The sequence below is a fragment of the Oncorhynchus mykiss genome, chromosome 21, assembly GCF_013265735.2.
Source record: "Oncorhynchus mykiss isolate Arlee chromosome 21, USDA_OmykA_1.1, whole genome shotgun sequence".
In the NCBI taxonomy this organism is placed as follows: domain Eukaryota; kingdom Metazoa; phylum Chordata; class Actinopteri; order Salmoniformes; family Salmonidae; genus Oncorhynchus; species Oncorhynchus mykiss.
In genome coordinates this window covers 6,305,355-6,314,514 of record NC_048585.1, presented here as the reverse complement: position 1 = coordinate 6,314,514, position 9,160 = coordinate 6,305,355, and positions in this window count along the sequence as shown.

Here is a 9,160-nt window from a genome sequence, read left to right as displayed (position 1 = left end):
GTTACTATAGAGGGAAAACATCAGTTCACAGATAGTAGTTAGCTAGTTAACTAGTTAACATTTCACACAGATAGTTAGTTAGCTAGTTAACTAGTTAAAATTTCCACAGATAGTTAGTTAGCTACCGGTAGTTAACATTTCACACAGATAGTTAGTTAGCAAGTTAACATTTCACACAAATAGTTAGTTAGCTAGTTAACTAGTTAACATTTCACACAGATAGTTAGTTAGCTAGTTAACTAGTTAACATTTCACACAGAGTTAGTTAGCTAGTTAACATTTCACACAGGTAGTTAGTTATCTAGTTAACTAGTTAACATTTCACACAGATAGTAGTTAGCTAGTTAACATTTCACACAGATAGTAGTTAGCTAGTTAACATTTCACACAGATTGCCAGGCTCCAGTAAGCAATTAAGGCGTTATAACTTGAGGAACGCGAAGGAGTTGTATACCAGTTAATACTATAGCGAATTGGTTAGGTTACTAATGTTAGCTCACCTGATGTTGTAACGTTAGCGTATCTGACTTTATTAATCAGCTAATTTTAACATAAAAAACTAAATAATTTGATCAGTTAAACTGACTAATGTTCCTCAACATTTCACTGGCTAGCTAACGGTGAATTCGATTCAGCTAGTAAGATACTTAACAATACTTGTTCCACCACACTTTCTCCCTCACCTCAAACTTTCGAAATGCCAGTTGTTTTTCGGTTACAGTTCATGTTTCATCACCTTCTCATCCCCGGTCTCTGTGGTCAGGTTTCTCACCTACCTCTCCGTTACCGTTCAGGGGACGTTCTGCTGAAAGTTAACTGGTAAACTGCCTTTCCATTCTCCCGCTCTTTCCAGGGCGCGCGCTGATGCTGTAACTAGAACATTGGTTCTCTCTTCTGTCGCGTGCGGCGTTCTGTTGTTATGGGAACGATTGGCTGAACCTTGGATACAGACAGTATTGTGCTGCGTTCTGTTGTTATGGGAACGATTGGCTGAACCTTGGATAGAGGCAGTATTATGCTGCGTTCTGTTGTTATGGGAACGATTGGCTGAGCCTTGGATACAGAGAGTATTGTGCTGCATTCTGTTGTTATGGGAACAATTATCTGAGCCTTGGATACAGACAGTATTGTGCTGCGTTCTGTTGTCATGTCAACGATTGGCTGAGCCTTGGATACAGACAGGATTGGTCCAAACGCGCATCACTCCTTCGTTTACAGCCAGTAGTGATCCAAAGCCCCCCCACCCACCCCGTCCAAACTTTTCTCATAGGATCTACACAAATCACGTAGGTCACCTATTTTAGATTCAAAACAGGTGAATTTCGCAGAAAGCTGACTAGTTTGTATCCCTGAGATAGACAAGTCGGGGCTCACTGGACAGACAGACAGGTCTACTGCTGCTAGACAGCTAATACTGGTGGGCAGGCTCTACTCTCTGAGGGGGCACGTTCAGTTAACCCTTCTGTCTGTCTCTCAGTGACAGGGTCATGGCAGGTGGGTGCAGGGGGAGGAGGGAAGTTGGGAGACACAGCCTTTCTGCTGACAGGCTCCATAGCAATTGCAGGCAAACTTAAATGTGTTTAATCTCATTTCTACCAGCATATCACATGGGCAACCAGAGGGGGGGGGACTCCAGACCGCCTTCACTCCATACACAGAGATGCATACAAAGCTCTCCCTCACCCTCCATTTGGCAAATCTGACCATAATTCTATCCTCCTGATTTATGCTTAAAAGCACAAATTAAAGCAAGTGACTCGGTCTATAAAAAAGTGGTCAGATGAAGCAGATGCTAAACTACAGGACTGTTTTGCTATCACAGACTGGAACATGTTCCAGGATTCTTCCGATGGCATTGAGGAGTACACCACATCAGTCACTGGCTTTATCAATAAGTGCATCGAGGACGTCGTCCCCACAGTGACTGTACGTACATACCTCAACAAGAAGCCATGGATTACGGGCAACATTCGCACAGAGCTAAAGGGTAGAGCTGCCGCTTTCAAGGTGCGGGACTCTAACCCGGAAGCCAATTTGAATACCGCCCAAACAGATCCACAGATGATGCAATCTCTACTGCACTCCACACTGCCCTTTCCCACCTGGACAAAGGAACACTTATGTGAGAATGCTATTCGTTGACTACAGCTCAGCGTTCAACACCATAGTGCCCTCAAAGCTCATCACTAAGCTAAGGATCCTGGGACTAAACACCTCCCTCTGCAACTGGATCCTGACGGGCCGCCCCCCAGGTGGTGAGGGTATGTAGCAACACATCTGCCACGCTGATCCTCAACACTGGAGCCCCCCAGGGGTGCGTGCTCAGTCCCCTCCTGTCCTCCCTGTTCACCCATGGCTGCATGGCCAGGCACGACTCCAACACCATCATTAAGTTTGCAGACGGTACAACAGTGGTAGGCCTGATCACCGACGACGACGAGACAGCATATAGGGAGGAGGTCAGAGACCTTGCGTGATCAAGACTAAGGAGATGATTGTGGACTACAGGAAAAGGAGGACTGAGCAAGCCCCCATTCTCATCGACGGGGCTGTAGTGGAGCAGGTTGAGAGTTTCATGTTCCTTGGCGTCCACATCACCAACAAACTATAATGGTCCAAACACACCAAGACAGTCGTGAAGAGGGCACGACAAAGCCTATTCCCTGTCAGGAAACTAAAAAGATTTGGCATGGGTCCTGTGATCCTCAAAAGGTTCTACAGCTGCAACATCGAGACCATCCTGACCGGTTGCATCACTGCCTGGTACAGCAATTGCTCAGCCCCCGACAGCAAGGCACTACAGAGGGTAGTGCGTACGGCCCAGTACTTCACTGGGGCCAAGCTTCCTGCCATCCAGGACCTCTACACCAGGCGGTGTCAGAGGAAGGCCCTAAAAATTGTCAAAGACCCCAGCCATAGACTGTTCTCTCTACTACCGCATGGCAAGTGGTACCGGAGTGCCAAGACTAGGACAAAAAGGTTTCTCAACAGTTTTTAGCCCCAAGCCATAAGACTCCTGAACAGGTAACCAAATGGTTACCCGGACTATTTGCATTGTGTGCCCCCACCCAACCCCTCTTTTTACGCTGCTGTTACTCTCTGTTTATCATATTTGCATAGTCACTTTAACTATACATTAATGTACATACTACCTCAATTGGCCCGACCAACCAGTGCTCCCGCACATTGGCTAACCAGGCTATCTGCATTGTGTCCTGCCACTCACCACCCACCAACCCCTCTTTTACACTACTGCTACTCTCTGTTCATCATATATGCATAGTTACTTTAACCATATCTACATGTACGTACTACCTCAATCAGCCTGACTAACCGGTGTCTGTATGTTGCCTCGCTACTTTTATAGCCTCTCTACTGTATATAGCCTCTCTACTGTATATAGCCTCTCTACTGTATAGAGCCTCTCTAATGTATATAACCTCTCTACTGTATATAGCCTCTCTACTGTATAGAGCCTCTCTACTGTATATAGCCTCTACTGTATAGAGCCTCTCTACTGTATATAGCCTCTCTACTGTATGGAGCCTCTCTACTGTATATAGCCTCTCTATAGCCTCTCTATAGCCTCTCTACTGTATATAGCCTCTCTACTGTATATAGTCTCTCTACTGTATAGAGCCTCTCTACTGTATATAGCCTCTCTACTGTATAGAGCCTCTCTACTGTATATAGCCTCTGTACTGTATATAGCCTCTACTGTATATAGCCTCTCTAATGTATATAGCCTCTCTACTGTATATAGCCTCTACTGTATATAGCCTCTCTACTGTATATAGCCTCTACTGTATATAGCCCATCTACTGAATATAGTCTCTCTACTGTATATAGCCTCTACTGTATATAGCCTCTCTACTGTATATAGCCTCTCTACTGTATATAGCCTCTCTACTGTATATAGCCTCTCTATAGCCTCTCTACTGTATATAGCCTCTCTACTGTATATAGCCTCTCTACTGTATAGAGCCTCTCTACTGTATATAGCCTCTCTACTGTATAGAGCCTCTCTACTGTATATAGCTTCTCTACTGTATAGAGCCTCTCTACTGTATATAGCCTATACTGTATATAGCCTCTCTACTGTATATAACCTCTCTACTGTATATAGCCTCTCTACTGTATATAGCCTCTCTACTGTATATAACCTCTCTACTGTATATAGCCTCTCTACTGTATGTAGCCTCTCTACTGTATATAGCCTCTCTACTGTATATAACCTCTCTACTGTATATAGCCTCTCTACTGTATAGAGCCTCTCTACTGTATAGAGCCTCTCTACTGTATATCGCCTCTCTACTGTATATAACCTCTCTACTGTATATAGCCTCTCTACTGTATATAGCCTCTCTACTGTATATAACCTCTCTACTGTATATAGCCTCTCTACTGTATATCGCCTCTCTACTGTATATAGCCTCTCTACTGTATATAACCTCTCTACTGTATATAGCCTCTCTACTGTATAGAGCCTCTCTACTGTATAGAGCCTCTCTACTGTATGTAGCCTCTCTACTGTATATAGCCTCACTACTGTATATAGCCTCTCTACTGTATATAGCCCCTCTACTGTATATAGCCTCTCTACTGTATATAGCCTCCCTACTGTATATAGCCTCTCTACTGTATGTAGCCTCTCTACTGTATATAGCCTCTATAGTGTATATAGCCTCTACTGTATATAGCCTCTCTACTGTATATAGCCTCTCTACTGTATGTAGCCTCTCTACTGTATATAGCCTCTCTACTGTATGTAGACTCTCTACTGTCTATAGCCTCTCTACTGTATATAGCCTCTACTGTATATAGCCTCTCTACTGTATGTTGCCTCTCTACTTTATATAGCCTCTCTACTGTATTTAGCCTCTCTACTGTATATAACCTCTACTGTATATAGCCTCTCTACTGTATATAACCTCTACTGTATATAGCCTCTCTACTGTATATAGCCTCTCTACTGTATATAGCCTCTCTACTGTATATAACCTCTACTGTATATAGCCTCTACTGTATATAGCCTCTCTACTGTATATAACCTCTACTGTATATAGCCTCTCTACTGTATATAGCCTCTCTACTGTATATAGCCTCTCTACTGTATATAGCCTCTACTGTATATAGCCTCTCTACTGTATATAACCTCTCTACTGTATATAGCCTCTCTACTGTATATAACCTCTCTACTGTATATAGCCTCTCTACTGTATATAGCCTCTCTACTGTATATAGCCTCTCTACTGTATATAGCCTCTCTACTGTATATAACCTCTCTACTGTTACTTTTCATTTCTTTATTTCTATTGTTCACCTGATACCTTTTTTTGCACAGTTGGTTAGAGCCTGTAAGTCAGCATTTCACTGTAAGGTCTACTACACCTGTCGTATTCAGCATTTCACTGTGAGGTCTACTACACCTGTCGTATTCAGCATTTCACTGTGAGGTCTACTACATCTGTCGTATTCAGCATTTCACTGTGAGGTCTACTACACCTGTTGTATTCAGCATTTCACTGTGAGGTCTACTACACCTGTTGTAGTCAGCATTTCACTGTGAGGTCTACTACACCTGTTGTATTCAGCATTTCACTGTAAGGTCTACTACACCTGTTGTATTCAGCATTTCACTGTGAGGTCTACTACACCTGTTGTATTCAGCATTTCACTGTAAGGTCTACTACACCTGTTGTATTCAGCATTTCACTGTAAGGTCTACTACACCTGTTGTATTCAGCATTTCACTGTAAGGTCTACTACACCTGTTGTATTCAGCATTTCACTGTAAGGTCTACTACACCTGTTGTATTCAGCATTTCACTGTCAGGTCTACCACACCTGTTGTATTCAGCATTTCACTGTGAGGTCTACTACACCTGTTGTATTCAGCATTTCACTGTAAGGTCGATACACCTGTTGTATTCAGCGCCCGTGACAAATAAACCTCGTTTTGATCCCTGGTATGACACTCTTGAAACAATTCCACATGTTAGCTTAGTAGAAGCCCCCCCATCCCCCATTTGAGAATGATCCAATATGATGCTGAATAGCCATTATATTCACAATAAAAGACACACACAAACAGAACCGTTTTCATGCACTTCTTTAATAGATCTGTTTTTAAATATTCACAACAAATACATTAAGCCTTTTCATCTCCTTATATAATACAGTTCTTAAATTAACTTTTTTATTTTTTACACATTTTTTTTCCTCAGAATGTCATTCTATCAAAACGTCTTTCTCAATCCTTTAATTTCTTCATTTTTTATATATATATATATATCTCATTCCATGTTGAGAGTCACCATGCCTCCTATTTCAAAAACGGCCAATATCTCCCTTTATACAGCTATATACAGAGGACGACGATCATCTCCCAGGAGGATGAAGGTGTCGTTTGGGAGGTGGCTTGTGGAATACGTCGGCTTCAGGCAAGGACAGATACGGGGTTCGAAACGGCTTACAGTAAAGTAATACAAATAGAAGTAAACCATAACAGGCAACAACGCTTTGATGGAGAGAGGACGACAACTCAACAGGTTGTCAGTAGAGTCTCATAGCTTTGATGGAGAGGAGGACAACTCAACAGGTTGTCAGTAGAGTCTCATAGCTTTGATGGAGAGAGGAGGACAACTCAACAGGTTGTCAGTAGAGTCTCATAGCTTTGATGGAGAGGAGGACAACTCAACAGGTTGTCAGTATCATAGCTTTGATGGAGAGAGGAGGACAACTCAACATGTTGTCAGTAGAGTCTCATAGCTTTGATGGAGAGGAGGACAACTCAACAGGTTGTCAGTCTCATAGCTTTGATGGAGAGGAGGACGACAACTCAACAGGTTGTCAGTAGAGTCTCATAGCTTTGATGGAGAGGAGGACAACTCAACAGGTTGTCAGTAGAGTCTCATAGCTTTGATGGAGAGGAGGACAACTCAACAGGTTGTCAGTAGAGTCTCATAGCTTTGATGGAGAGAGGAGGACAACTCAACAGGTTGTCAGTCTCATAGCTTTGATGGAGAGGAGGACAACTCAACAGGTTGTCAGTAGAGTCTCATAGCTTTGATGGAGAGAGGAGGACAACTCAACAGGTTGTCAGTAGAGTCTCATAGCTTTGATGGAGAGAGGAGGACAACTCAACAGGTTGTCAGTAGAGTCTCATAGCTTTGATGGAGAGAGGAGGACAACTCAACAGGTTGTCAGTAGAGTCTCATAGCTTTTGATAGACCAATGCTTGTGAAGACATCCACAGTCTGCTGCAACAGCATATATATCATAATATAAAGAACATGGCTGTATGCATCCTAAATGGAACCCTATCAAATGGAACCCTTTCAAATGGAACCCTATCAAATGGAACCCTATCAAATGGAACCCTTTCAAATGGAACCCTTTCAAATGGAACCCTATCAAATGGAACCCTATCAAATGGAACCCTTTCAAATGGAACCCTATCAAATGGAACCCTTTCAAATGGAACCCTTTCAAATGGAACCCTATCAAATGGAACCCTATCAAATGGATCCCTATTCCCTACATAGAGCCCTATGGGCCCTGGTCAAAAGGGGGGCACTATAAAGGGAATAAGGTGCCATTTGGGATGCCTGTCGATCTGTAAAATAATAAGAGCACTCGTAACAACTCCTTCCTGCCGTTAGCTCCCCCCGGGGTCCTATTTATCTGATCCTTTATTTAACTAGGCAAGTCAGTTAAGGACAAATTCATATTTACAATGATGCCCTAGCACCGGGCCAAACCCGGACGACGCTGGGCCAACTGTGCGCCGCCCCTATGGGACTCCCAATCACGGCCGGTTGTGATACAGCCCGGAATCGAACCAGAGTCTGTAGTGATGCCTCTAGCCTGGGACTGCTGCGCCACTCGGAAAACCCCTTTATTTGACAGATTCCTGCTGTTAGTCCCTCGGGGGTCATATCCTGCTGTTAGTCCCTCGGGGGTCATATCCTGCTGTTAGTCCCTCGGGGGTCATATCCACTGTTAGTCCCTCGGGGGTCATATCCTGCTGTTAGTCCCTCGGGGGTCATATCCTGCTGTTAGTCCCTCGGGGGTCATATCCTGCTGTTAGTCCCTCGGGGGTCATATCCTGCTGTTAGTCCCTCGGGGGTCATATCCTGCTGTTAGTCCCTCGGGGGTCATATCTTGGGTTGGGTCACAGTGAACTGAAGACCCAGTGTAATGGAAACGATGTCCTTCAGAAAAATCCATAACATTATACATCTCATGGCAGAAGTCCACATCTCTATTCTGGTTAAACCTCCAGTATTATGATTTGCTCCTCCTGGGCCTAATCTATGGGCCAGTTTCCCCAGACACAGTTTAAGCACAGTCCTAAAACCGATCATGTCAAATGGTAGATTCTCCATTGGCTGTTCTTCTACAGTGGAGAAACCAGCCATATCCGTTCAGCGGGTTCATAGGAGGTCCTCGTCGGGTGTTTAATTCTTCACGTGACGACCGGTGTCTTCGTCCCAAATGGAGCCCCTATATTCCTTCTCCAAGGGAACACTACCTGAGCCGACCGAGTGCACCGCACCGTAAAGGGAATGGGGAACCGTCTGGGGACGTAGCCAATACCCCATCTTACACAGCTTTTTTTGGCTTCCCCAACAGAACATCAACCGTGTTCCCTTTACAGACGGAACATGATGCGTTTTGGATATTGAGTTTAGGGGTGTTAGTCAACAACTTAAAAATTCATGTTGTGACGGGATTTATTTCTTAATAAAACATTAAAATAAATTTTAAAAAAAGGGAAGTTGCTGTTTTTGCTTCTTCGATACATCTCCTCCCAAAGAGACAGAAGAAGTTAAAACAACACTAGATGGCTCTCCCGGTCTCAATAACCACAATTCAGAAAATGTCATTAACAAATGACTCAATAGTTTTACAGGCCTGCCTGTCTACAAAATGAAAAAGGCAAAACGACATCGACAAAAGATAAGTACAAAAACAGCTCCTTCAACACCCTGGAATGACCTGCATGACTACAGAAAGGATAGATAGGATAGATAGGCAGAAATGACAGAAAGGGCAGAAAGGACAGAAAGGACAGAAAGGAAGGAAAGGACAGAAAGGAAGGAAAGGACAGATAGGCAGAAAGGACAGATAGGCAGAAAGGACAGATAGGCAGAAA